The 14,187-nt window shown below is 38.5% G+C and overlaps 1 protein-coding gene and 1 pseudogene across 6 annotated transcripts in view; both read left to right on the forward strand.

Annotated features, from left to right (window-relative positions):
* Positions 1 to 14,187, forward strand: part of ZEB2 (zinc finger E-box binding homeobox 2) — a 132,298-nt gene that overhangs the window by 49,820 nt on the left and 68,291 nt on the right. The window lies entirely within an intron of this gene.
* The window catches only part of LOC134728689 (putative uncharacterized protein encoded by LINC00269), a 14,871-nt pseudogene continuing 5,293 nt past the window's right edge, over positions 4,610 to 14,187 (forward strand).

A 14,187-nucleotide genomic window follows, 5' to 3' on the forward strand; every position in this document is an offset into this window, starting at 1 on the left:
TCAGAGATAATATATGTATGATTTTAAAAACAAAGTATGGAGATTAAGCTGTTTAGTTTATATAATGAACTTTCAAAATCACCTGTAAGTGGTGACTGCAAAGTTTGCAATTTAAATAAGCTGTTTCAGGCACTGCCAAGCAAGCATTCTGCATCACAGGTTGCTTGCAACTCAGAGGGTTTGGTCTCTGTATCTGATGCACGTGTAATACAGCGTGAAGTTGTTTGTGGATCACACAGGAGCTTCTTAGAGCTTCATTTCCACACTGTAACCCTTGAAAATGTATCAAATGAGCAGATGCACTTGGCTCTTCCTTACAAGGCACAAGTAATTTGTTTGTAAATCAGTTACCTTTCAAGAAAAGTTAAATTAGGGGGAACTCTTGTTTCTTTGATGTTTTCCCTCTTAGAAAGCCAAAGAGCAAATTTATGATCATTTTGAAGTAATAATGATAATGAGGAAAATATAATTTAGTGAGCTACACTATCCCAAAATAACTTTTTCAGGTACAGCATATAAATAACAGCCCAAAGGACTAAAGCAGCCTGATGGTGTTTTTCTAAGAAAATGATTTACTGCTCTGCCTTTGTCTCTGAACTCTGGTTAGAAGGAAAACACAGGTCAAGGAAATTGGGTTAAGGGAAAAAAAGCCTGTTATGGGCTAGGTGTAGAATTGTATGAATAGTGACTAATTGGGAGTCTGTAGCACTCAGATCAGTGTGTGCAATGCTCAGTACTGGCTGATGGTATTTATATCAGTCAAAAATGAAGCTGGATACATCTTTGCATACTCTATGAAGGCAGTGTGTTAGTTGGTGAATTGGCCGTGACCAGGAGAAAGCTACCAGTAGTACTATGATTGTGATTAAACCAAGAACTGAACTGCAATGTTTTAAAAATTTATTTTACTAATAAGTGTACTTCTGTATAGAAAAATCATTTTAAAAAAACCTTACAACTATTTTGAAACATTTTACTATAAGCCTGCCTTTGATTTGTTTGGGAAGCTATTTTATAGTCACTCAATTCATTTATTGTATTTGACAAATATTAGCTACTTACCATGTGCCAGCACCAAAGGTTCAAAAGTGAGTCCTCACAGAGCCTTACAGATTAGTGTCAGAAAGAACTTCTTGGCAAGGGTAAGAGTGTGACACATTGTGAGTATTCAAGAAATGTTTGTTGAGTGACTGATAGAATGAATTGAGGGATGATCAAGGTAAGTCCTCGATTTGGTATATGTACAAGGAGGAACTAAGAGTTTCCCTCCTTGAACAGGTCAGAAAGGACATGCTTGAGCTGGCCTTAAAAAAACACCTGAGTGGCATGTAGCATGTGAATAATGAACAGGAATGGGCCACTGGTGGTAGAAACAGCATCCCAGAATATGCTCTGAGTTTTAGCAGCACAGCCCATTTCTGACCCCTGCATGCCTCAAAGCCACTTTAAGAATTTGGTCTTTGCCCTTCTGTCCTCACCCCCTGTTGTACTGTAATACACGCAAGCATGTGTGTGCATGTACACACACATGCACACACACATGTGCTCACTCCATCGTTGGAATTCGACTGTCCACCCCTTCAAGAATCAAAGCATCTCCTAAAAAAAGGAAATGGCATGTCTGTTCCTTACTTGTATCCATAAAACTCACATTTGAGTTGTCTGTCATGAGACCTCAGTTTTTTGACCAAACATTGTCCTTAAGCATCAGACACATAAGAAAAACTGGAAAGAGAAACAGGTAATATTTAAATCACCCACTATTCTTGTAATGAAAGGATTTTTCAAACATCAAGATGAAATGGTTTTATCAAATTATTAAAGTTTGCTTTTTGTGTCCGACTTAGCAACAAGTCATGGATGGGACACTCAAAACAGGCCAATTTGGGACAGTTCCAACTGTAGGAGGCCTTGTGTCATTACCTCTATAAATGGAATCGAGCTTCCCTTCTTCTGCAGCTATACATTTTCTTGCCTTTGATTTCCCACTCTGCTTTCTCTCCCGGCAGGCTCTTCCTGTCTCCTCTATCAGTTACTCTATAGGCAGATGTGCCTCTTTTTCCATTTGCCAGATCCCCCCAACCCAGATCTTCCAAACTACTCCCCTTTGAAGTCTCTATTACCGATACAATCACTTTTGTTTCCCTTCCATCCCCTCTCTCACTGCTCCAGTTTCTTCTCTCCCTAACCCCATTAGTTACATCTGCTGCCCCTACCATTCAGCCTGTGTTAAATCGTAATGCGCTTGACATAACTTCAGTTTGTCTGCTAAGTACTCAATCAGCACGCATTGCTATCTTCTGATTTGTAGGAAAGGGGGCAAGACTGAGTAAGCTGGCTCAGAATTCTCTGAGTGATTCAGCTCTGCCCAATTAGCACAACCAAAGTGGGAAATTGACAACTAATAATAATGAAAGAAATGGGTTTTAGTTGTGAATATAAATCCCACAAACTTGGTTCCTGATGCCTGTGGTAGATACTGTATGCTTCGTGTGGTGGTCAGATGGCTCAGAGAATGCAGAAGTGGATGAATGAAGGAGAGTGTGTCAATAATTGCAATATTTATTAGTTGACTGGGATTCTTTCCCTGGAATTCATTAATGGATTTTTTAAAGACTCTGCAAACCACCAGAAATTGTATGTAACATTTAGTACATTGATGCATTTTTTTCCTGGGCAGTGGATCCATACGTTTAAGCAGATTCTTAAAAGGCTCTATGTCTCCCCACTATCCACCTCCAAAAAGGTGAAGAATCATTGCTATAAGTGAAGACACCTATTTGGTCTATGTTTTCATATGGTCTGCTTTTTTTCCCAGCCCATTTTAACATTCCACATGATTTGAGCAGTTCAGAGAGTAGAAACGTAGGGTTTTAAAGGCAAAATTTACCTTCTTTAAGAGGAAAAATGTTTAAACCACCTACCAGGTTATACAATTCACATTTTAAAAATTATTTTAGTTTTACCACAATTCAAAGACAGGCCTTTTTTTTTTTTATTTAACAATGGGTATAATCACACATCTGAACATAAGAATTAGTTTTATGCAGTTCCATAGAAAACCAAAATCTTGAGGAACACTTTCAAAACAACCAGAGAAAAATAAACCATTCCTTATGTCAGTCTTGTTAGGGAGGGATTAAGAAACTGGCAATTATTTTGGCGACCTTAATTGTTGCGCGGCAGGAAAATATGTAATTAGAGCACGTTCCCAGGCCTGCACACCTGCAGCACATCCTACAGCATAATGTCAGCTTTCAGTGCCTGTCGGTGCCAGGTTCTAGCACAACCAGTCACAGTGACGCTCTGAGAACATTTCGGACTCATGTAATGTGGCTTCTGTGTATGAAAGAAGCAGGCATTTACACTACCACACAATGGAGTGCATTGCTGCAACACTGGTTTCATTATTTTCTGACGCCTACCTTCAGCACTGCCCTGGTTTACTCCGTTTGAGGTTTTATTGTTACGGTATAATAGTCCTGTACATTTTTGAAATTCCCTTATTATTCAGCTTATTAATACAGTACTGACTTGATTATCAGGCTGCAGTTGCACAGCGGAAGATTCAGTGCATTAGCTAAGTCAGAAGCTGAGTAAATTCTTGGTATAATGAGAACAATTGTTTGACTTTTTTTTATGTAGAAAGATGGGCCATGGTAGTTCTCTATATAGTTGCATTTTGGAATTCACTCTATATTCCCTATATGTTGTTGAGTATTCGTTTTTCATATAAAGAAAGCTTAAAATGTGTTCTCACTAATTTGAAAGTGTTTCAGGGTATGGGAGGACTCCATCATGATTCTCATTAGCTTTTTTCTTCTTTTTCTTTTATTGGCTTTTCTCAACAAAAAGAAACTCTGATGTTAGAAAAAGTAGTGAAAATGAAGAAACAGTATGCACGATGCCTGTTTTTCAGATAATTCCATAATCTGGCATAGTGATAGTTAACAGACTTTTCCCCCCTAAGGGAGATACACTGTATTTTGCTATCTGACATGTTGTCATATATAAAGAAATCAATTGGTAATTAAATGATGCACCTTGTGAAGATGACAAAAGGCATTTGGTTGCGAAAAGAGAACTGGGTTTTGAGGGGTTTGTAATGAAGGCCTAATGACTATTCATAAGAGATTTTCAGTCCGTTGATCCACTTGACTGGAAAGTTCTGCCCTGGAGAGTTAGTGCTGTCAGTTTCTCTCACCTCAGAAAGCCGCCGCAATCGACGGTGTAGAGGATGAGCAAGAAATTATCTAGTAGTTGCTCTAGGCCTGTCTTAGGTCACGTGCAGAAGGCACATCTGGCTTCCTGTAGGTACAACCTCAGGACATAAACTTTGACTAATTTTTAAACTATAAATATGTACGAGTGACACTGAATAAGTTACCTTTTATTCATATTTCCTTTATTTTAGAATGCATGCAAGTTGTGTAGTAAGCTGCCATTTTGGCCTTATTTTTCTTCCAATTTTAACTGTTACACATTTGCTTGTTAAGCTAAGAGTGACTGTTTATGAAAGTTGTCAAGGACCAAATGATAACAGTCTCCTTATGTGAAATCCAACAACTCTACGTTTGCTGAGAATATGCCAAAGTTGCCCTGCAGGAAGCTCACCTGAAACAAATACAGAGTATATGATTGGATAGCGCTCTTGGGGGGTGTTTATTGCCCTATTTGGCAAAAGGCAGTAAGATATCAAAATGTACATACATAAGACTGGATACAAGGCTGCCACCACATCAAGATCTCTAGAATTGCAGAACATTGTTGCTCCAGTGTCTTCATAAACACAATCACAAAAACTACGATGAAAATTCATGCATTCAAAACAGACCAGTTACTGTCCACCATGGACCAGGCACCATCCTAGCTTTGGAGGAGACAAACATGAGGGAAGCAAAATCTCAGTGCTCATAGTTTACTGAGGAACAGACAAATAAGAAAACAGTTACACTACAACATGTAAAGAGTTATGATTGAGTTGTATAATAGCACAGAGTTTAGAATCCAGGAAAGGGTTTTCTGAGAACTGTTGGGGTCTACAAACGAGGTAAAGATTTCTTATACGAGCTACTCTTTCCATTGCCAAAGCCAAATTAGCTGGCGGAAAGGTGAGTTGGACAAGTGAGGTGTTTCTGTTGCATGTGGAATCTCAACAGAACGGTAGTGGCCAGCAATTTCTGTACATATTTACTCTTGGAAAGTGCTTCTCCATGTTATCTTATCAAGAAGCTCACCTAATCAAAGGTAAACACATTTATCGCCTCATTAAGGCTTGTTTTATGGCCACTTCGATGTCATGTTTGAGGTAGAAGTACCTGTCACAGTCTTTGTCTGGAATGTATGTAAAAGGGATTTCATGGACACTGCAGAGGTTTTAATCTTTCAATATCAAAATAATTTAATGCATAATATATATTTGAGAAGATGTCACTGGTGATTCCTACTTGTGTACTGTGTGTACTGAGTTTTGCTGACACATTTGCTAGAGCTGTCAAGGTGGACCAAATGAATGGACAGATGCCAAAAAAACAATTATGCTTATTAATGTACATTGATTGCTTGTTTAGGTTATAAAACAAATTAAAAAAAACCATTAGTATTTAAACCCTTTTATAGCTGAGCTAATGATTGCTTGTAATATAGTGTCTGGTAAAGAATATTCTATAATACCTGTAAAGCCCAGCTATGTTATCTAATTAGTAGACTTTGATTTAAGTGGCTATAATTATGGAATTGAATAGTTGCCTTTCTAAATAACCAAATGGTAGATTTAAATATATAAAGATGTTGACTTGATTATTTGATATTTGTAGCAAAGACAAACCACCTAAATAGAGAGATTAATTCCACATCAGTGCAACATTAAAAGGGAGAGAGGATGCCAAGAATCCCATTAATTTGGGATATAAGTGTCTGAAATTTCCTCAAAACATTTACGCCAAGGAATACCAACAAGACAATATCAAGCAGCTCTCCCTAAGGATAGAGAGGTAAGGCAAACATGATTTTAAACTGCACAATATCACACAATAAAATTAAGGACAGTGTGTTCCACCAGATGCTAAACACAGCCATTTATCGAGCTACAAGGTTCTAGACTAAGTAAGTGTTTTGGATACATATTAGCTCCGTATTACCTCCATGACCTCCTTCCCCATGAAGCCGTCCCTGAGCCTCAGTATCCACTCTTTCCTGTACCATGAATCCATTTTTCTTTTACTTTTTCTTTTCTTTCTTTCTTTTCTCTCTCTCTCGCTTGCTCTTTCTTTCTTTCTCTCTCTGTCTTTCTTTTTTTTGTTTTTTGTTTTTTGTTTTTTGAGACAGGGTCTCACTCTGGCACCCAGGCTGGAGTGCAGTGGCACAATCATGGTTCACTGCAGCGTTGACCTCACAGGCTCAAACCATCCTCCTGCATTAGCCTCCCAAGTAGCTTGGACCACAGGCATGCACCACCATGCCCAGATAATTTTTTTTTTTATTTTTTGTAGAGACGGGGTCTCACTGTGTCACCCAAACTGGTCTTGAATTCCTGGGCTCAAGTGATTCTCCCACCTCAGCCTCCCAAAGTGCTGGGATTACAAGTGTGAGCCACTGCACCCAGCCCATGTTTTCAATAAAGATGGTGCTATTTGAAACTATGGCATGTCACGTGTATATTGTTTTATTTCACCATGTGTTTAAATGAGATAACCAGGTGCCAAGAAAGCTTCAATATTTGCTTAGTTAAATAGCCAATGTGACGGAGAAGAGGTAACCTCTTTTCTTTTTTTTTCTTATGATTTGCTTTGGCTATTACTTTTGAAACATACATGTTATATTCCCAATTAGATCTCGTTACATCCTTCACAGGCTGTCCAAAAATTTCCATACTTCTAACAAGAACTTCGGTTGACTGAGTTTATATAGTTTTTCTGTCCTTTGCCCTATTTCTTTTTTTTTTTTTTTTTTTTTTTTTTTGAGACGGAGTCTCGCTCTGTCGCCCAGGCTAGAGTGCAGTGGCGCGATCTCGGCTCACTGCAAGCTCCGCCTCCCGGGTTCACGCCATTCTCCTGCCTCAGCCTCCCGAGTAGCTGGGACTACAGGCGCCCGCTACCACGCCCGGCTAATTTTTTGTATTTTTAGTAGAGACGGGGTTTCACCGTGTTAGCCAGGATGGTCTCGATCTCCTGACCTCGTGATCCGCCCGCCTCGGCCTCCCAAAGTGCTGGGATTACAGGCGTGAGCCACCGCGCCCGGCCTGCCCTATTTCTTTCAAGGCCTTTGAGTCAGAAGCATTCAGCACCACGGCGTACGATAGCCACCATTTGCTTTGTCCTTTTAACTTTTGGGGGTTACTTCTGACCATAGTCCAACTGCTCAGAAGGGCTTTTTCACAAATTGTTTACCTTGGCAGTTGCTACCCTATTGGGGTTTGCATTCAGAACCCATAAGCAGAGAGCAATGGTGTCAGTATAACAAATAATGTGTACAATTTTTTAAAATGCTGAATTTACCAAATCCCCATATTATGTTTTCACACTGCTCTTTCAGAAACTGTGCTAATACAATACTCCTATAAACTGATCTTGGTCCTGGCAGGCCCTGTTGGAACTAATGGGGCCTGACAGTTCTTCAGTTAAAAATTATACATGAGGGTCGCTTTCCCTTAAATTATCTATTGTATGCCAGCTGTTCACAACTGCACTGCTTCACTTTCTTTGCAGTGCTAGAAATGTCTAATTTTCTCATAATATCCATAGCAACTATTCTCATGGAGGGCATTGAAGTTAGTAAGACTTCAAACACACCTTCACAGAAATCATGCTAGAGTTGCAGTTTCCATTTTCTTTAATTTTTTGGTTCTGAAAAATGTTTAGATGGCTCATTTTGCCGGTTTCATGCCATAGCACTTGAGTTATATCATAATTTCTCATTTGCTGCACAACTTTATTCTATTTTTATGCTCCTAAATGACGCAGCTCTAAGTACCCGTGAGTGGCACTTCCGTGCTGTGAGTGCTATCAAAGGCAACCTCAGATGGATAAAACTCCTGGTTTTTTGTTTTCTTTTGTTTTTTGTTTTTGTTTTTGTTTTGTTTTTGCTGGGGAGGGGAGAAGCGGAGTCATCACCAAGGGCCTTCTTTTGTTTTTCAGGCATATTAAAACTGTATAACCAACAGAACCATTTAAAAGGAAGAAAAACATCACCCAAGTTCCGTGTCTGAATGAAGGCTGTCTTCTCAAATGCTCCTCATTACTCCAGAGCAGTTATATTTGGATTATAATTAAAACGAGGCTTCTTTTTTTTCTTTTATTCTTCTTTTTTCCCAGAATGCCTCAAGTGAAGTATTCCTCCCAAAGTTATTGCACCTCTTTACTAACAAGTGCTGGGATTTTAATAAGCCTGTCCCCCCTCCTTACCCTGTACAGAGGAAAGGATGGCAAAGAGTGGCTGTGGTACAAAGGTTACATATTCAGTGATATTTTCTGCTTTTATTGGTAAAAATGGGGAGGTGGGTGGAGGATATCCTTTAATTATGAAATAAGTGTGATGTTATTAGTTATTTCTGTAACCTGGTGAAAATGCTGCATATTTCAGGCCTAATTTTTAGCATATGTTACCACGTGTGTAATAAAACGGTGATCTGCGCTCTCCGAATCTTTTGGCTGTTAAGGAGCACTCTGATTACAACTAGTTGCTGTAGAAACCTGGTCATCCAGATGCTTATCAAGAATGCATTATTATTTTTTAAACCTTGGTGGAGAAGCCACAGACTGCAGCAGTTGGACAAGGTCACATATCGATGGAAGCGACATGTCTTTCCTCTTTCCATTGTGTGATCGTCCAGGGTCTGGGGGCATTAATATGCAACGGTTCTGTTTTTCTTTCAGAAGGACTTGTAAACTCTTTAAACAGAGGCACACAGTTGCAATTGTTGCGGTACTGAGTGGGTGTATAGAAGCTAGGGCTGCAGCCTTGTCCAGTTGCAGATAGAATAAAACTGACAATGATGCAATGGGCCTGGCATGTAGACAACTCTGTGGGATGGATGAATGGTGCGGCTCTCGCTGTCCCTCCGGTGGTGGTAGGCCCTGTAATAGCTAGCGTAGGAAGGGTGGTGAAAATTGATATGCACTATTACTACATGTATAAAACTTAACACTGGGGCCATTGCACAGGTGGGGGGTTCCTGTTTATTGATTTTTATGAGTTTGTTAGAACATGCGCTTAATGCTTTTATACTCCAGGAGCTCTGGGAGGGCTCACCTTAGGTAATAAACCTTTCCGTACTTTGCAATCGCTCACAATTTACATGGGGACTCACATTATCCAGTACAAAGCCCAGCATTCCCCTTCTACTTGGTTTTAGGAGTGTGATAAAAAAAAAAAAGAAAAAGAAAAGAAAATAACTATAGCACTTACTTTGAATTTTTTAAAAACCTGTCCACTCCTGCTATGAAAATGGCCCCTAATTCTAATTACTCATATTTCCAAGAAAAATTAGTCACACAAACTTATGTTATGTGTTGTCTCAGAGGTTGAAAGCAAATCAGGTTTCCAATAAGACAGTACATCAAACAAAGTAGCATGTTCTTGATGCCGATGACTTTTTTTTAGAATTATGGTTGGACATTTTTGGCAGACAGATTGTCTTTTGCTCTATCAAAATGACAGTTTCTTTTGTAACTGCAACATTCATAATTAGAAGGAGAGAAGCAATCTGCCCAATTTAATATACTAAAAGAAGTTTAGAGTCTCTGCTAGTAATTTCATTATTTTTAAATTTGAATTAATTGACTTAAAATAATACAGTTAAGAAGTATAACCAGCAGGATTATGGAGAAAGGTTTCTTTTTCCTTAAAAAAAACAGTGCTCTCAGTGTTACACTTAAGATGAGATTGAAATTTTCTTTTTTACGCCAGGTGCCCCGTTCTAAGATTCAGAGCAGGAATGTGAATATTCATCCTTGCAGTGGAGCTGAGAGAAGTTGTAGGGCAAATCCTGGGAACAAGGTCACTTTAAACAAAAAAGTTCTCCAAGTTTCCCATGCTTATGAGGCTGGCTGGGCTTAATTAAAGTCAATGGATGACCAATAAATAAATAAATAAATAGAGAGAGAGAGAAAGAAAAGAAAATGAAAGAACAACCACCCACCCCATATCAGTCTCTTTCTAGGCCTCACTTCACATTGTATACCTTAGCCGTTGATGTTCAAGCTCTTTACATAGATCAAGAATAATATTTCTTAAATCCCTTAACAACACTGACGTGTCCATGGTTTAATCACTCTTCCCCAGTCCACATCTCTAACCTACGTCACTTGGGTGGCCCTCACCCACAGCACCACAACAAAAACAAAGCCAGAATTGCATTCAGAATGAAATCATCATAACATAGCAACCTTGTTCAGGATGTGACCTTTGGGTTTCAGCAACCCTGTCTTATGCAGCCCTGGCCAACCTTAACCTTTCCTGTTGGCTCGGAGGGTAACCTTTCTTCATATTTTCTTCAGGATCTCTCCTTACGGGACCCAGTATGTTGCATGCCTATGATGCACAGGGCCAAAAGTTTCGGAGTGTTAAAATCTACGAGCCTGTTTTCCTCTATGAGAGAATGAAGCCTGCACTCATTTTAAAGAATACATACGTAGCAAGATCTCTTTTTACCCTTCCTGTATAATTTTGGTTATGCTTAACTCTAAAGGAAACCAATTCTCTTTAGCTCTGTTACCTTATTTCGTACCTTAGCTGATTGTCATCTTTACATGAGCATCAGATATGGATGTGACAAAGATTTTTTAGAAATAATAACGACCAGTGCTTTATGAGTTGTGAAGTGTTTTTCTCTCCCAGAAGACATTACAACACAAAGTGCCCTATGCATTTTTTTAGTATGTTGATAAGACAGCAGGAAATTTTTTAACCCTCAAAACTTTCTGATTATAAGCTGTGCTCTAAATTTACATGGGCAGTGTTCCAAGTCCCACACTCCTTTACAAGTATATCATTACAGACCTGCAAGTGAGAAGGTAAATTTCCCCATGGCAGTTCTGAAATCTGACTTCAGGCTAAGAGGCCATGGACTGAGAGGGCTGATTGTACTGGGTACCTACATATCAAAATCTCCTCTAGTATTTTAGTAGTTCCTTCTGTCCTTTTTGCAGCCCCGTGTCCTACAGAAGTGACATTTTGTTCCATTTTCATTTATCTTACTCTCCTTAGTTGTATATCAAAAGATATACACATTTATATAGCCCAAGAAGCCAGGGATTAAAGCACAATATTTCTTAACACAGCTTCCTCTAAATTCTCCAATAGCTACCTAATGCTTAAAGCTTGGGCTGACGTGGGTTATGGGGTTATAGTAGCTTTATAGATATTTCTATTTGTGTATGCTATGTTCATATATGTAATACATATATGTGTGGCTTAGGGCTATACTGACATGTTATTTTCTATGTGTTCATTTATTATAAACAGCAGGCAAGCAGACGTTTCACCTCACACCTCACTCTGGTCTCTATCATTCAAAAAATATTGCAAGATTCCCATTCTAAATTAAATACATCCGAGCTTACGTCTTTTATCAATTCTTTATTCTTGGTATCTCAAAATTCTGGTCTTCTTCCTTTGTCTCAAAAAGGGAAACTGCTGAAAGCATTTCCACCTGGATGTTTAAATTATTTAAGTTGCAGGAACCAGACCTTTTCCCTCCTGAGTAGTTGTGGGTTTTAAAGGCTAAAATTGCTTCATCATGCCAAAGTGAAAGTATGCATAAATTATTTAGTTAAACCTGAGAAAATACAGACTTTTCCCAGTGATCTTTCAAGGGCTGCCTACTTAAATTTCAGAAGAATGGGCAAGATTTTTTTTTTCATTCTCTTAGAAAATTGAAGTATCTCTTGTGTCTTCTGTCAGTTGGAATGTGAACAAAATTACAAAATGGTAATTTTTTTAAAATTCCAAGCTTCATAATATCCAGTATATCTATATCATTCCAAGGTGAATACTGTGATAATCAATCAATACCAGGAAGACTCCTCCAGCTGGCGAGAACTGCAAACCCTCTCTCAATGTATTCTTAGGAAAATCAGGCGACTTGTTATAGGTCTTTCCCTAGTGCCAACCTAAAGACTGGGGGGCATTTCCGATTCAATTTCTAGTCATCCAGAGTTGGTATTTCAGTTTTAAAAGTAGAAAGTAAGGTAATTTTAAGATGTTATAAAAACTTTTTTTAATTTGCTTTTTTAATTTACCTTTACTTCAGTAAATTAAAATACCAGAAAAGTGTGAAGTTGTGTGGTGGTGGTGGTGGTTGGGGTGTGTGTGTGTTTGTGTGTGTATGTGTGTGTATAAGATAGATAATATTAAAGTAGCAATGAAAACAGCCCAGAAATATAGGCAATTGAGGCCCAATTTCAAGTTTCTGTAGCATAAGGCATGTATATTACAGAATGTACCACATTATGTATCTGATCTCTAAATTCGCCTTAGTATAAATGCTCCAAGTACATCCTTATGACCAAGAAAAGAATGGTATTTTTAATTGAATACCTAACCTCAAATCCTGAAAGAAACATTAATTGGGACAGGACAAAAATGTCAACAAAGAAGTACTTATGTGAGTTATTTAGTATACAGCTGTCTGTTCATTTGTAGAATCCATTTGAATTTTATGTTCAGAGAAATTGGGAGATGAGAGTAAATATAGGGGGATTGGCACGTGAATTTGTTGAGTTTTCATGAAAAAATAAAAATTTAAAAAACCTTCCAAGCAAAATAAAACCTGTTCCATTCACAAATGATGGATGTCACTGATCCCATTAATACCTGTTACATACCAGGTCCTCTTCCTTATATCTAACTTGCTTTTTCTCCCAATTTCAGTGTAGTTGCTCTTGACCTTGCCTTTGTTCTTCTCTCCTCCTTCTCTCTTCTGCCCAGGCACAGTTATGTCCACTAAACCAGATGAACAAGATTTCATACTGACACCACCGTACTCTGTTAAATAGTTAAAAATCCTATTTTGGCTTTTGTTTGCTCACTTAGATTTGTACCCCCAAGGTGATGAAGAGAGCACAGATAGAATCTAGAGACAAATAGTTTCTGGAGTCAGGAATCAGATCCAGATTCTAACACAAGGTGATGTGGGAAAAAGTCAGTTAAAATTTCTGAGATTCAATTTACTCATCTATAAAATCATCCTCATAATAATTGCTCCCCCCTTCAAAGGTTTGTTATGAGGAGCAAGTGGAAAAATGTCTATTAACGGGCTCTGCTGTCAGTAGATTAATGCATAAATCCAGGTATTATTATATAATCAAACTGTCCTTTTAAATGTAGAAGAAAAGGGTTTTTAAGGCACACATGAGATTCTGGAAACGTAGACGTTATAGAAAGTCTATAGGGACTAAAAATGCATTGTCTTCTATATGCATTTCTCTTGCCAGAGGTACATGCAGACCTTTGGGGGGTGCTGCTCTGGCCAGGACAGTGGTGGAGAGCTCTGACTCTTGAGTGTGAGAGCTGGAACGATTGAGAAAAGACAGGAGGGAAACTTCGAGGTCAGGTGACTTCTTTCTAACTGCAGCAGGTTCTCAGATCCCTAGGCTGGCCCAAGATGAGAGAACAGTCACCAAAGAGAGTCTGGCACAGTAAGCCTAAGTCTCAGTGTCATCTGATTGTGAAATCTGCTTGTTTGCATACTCATACAGTACCAGAGCTTAAGCCCTGGCCACTGTACGGATGACTGTACAAGAGCAGAATCTAAGGCCAAGGGGTTGTTTTTACTAAGGAAGAAAAATTTATTAGAGTTACTTCAAGGAAATCTATTAGATTAGCTCACCAAATACATTAATAGCATCAATTATTGTATTTTACATAATTTTTTTTACACCAGATACACAGTATATTAAAGAATTTGTGGAAGTCCCCCATGTGAGCCAGTATTAACCATGATAAGAGTAATCAGGACTGGCCCAAGAAAGGTAGAAATGAGAATTTATAAACTTGTCTAATTCTCATTGCTTGAAGAAAATTGAAATGAAAGAATCCAAAAAGGGATTTATGAATATTTTTTAAAGCTTAAAAAGCCCACATACTTATCATCGAATTGTCTGCTTATGATAGGAGCTGGAAGAGTCCCTTATATCCACTCAACTGTACTTACATTTTAAATGGTTGTTTTCCTTTCTCTTACACTAC

Source organism: Pan paniscus, chromosome 13, assembly GCF_029289425.2.
Source record: "Pan paniscus chromosome 13, NHGRI_mPanPan1-v2.0_pri, whole genome shotgun sequence".
NCBI classification, from domain to species: domain Eukaryota; kingdom Metazoa; phylum Chordata; class Mammalia; order Primates; family Hominidae; genus Pan; species Pan paniscus.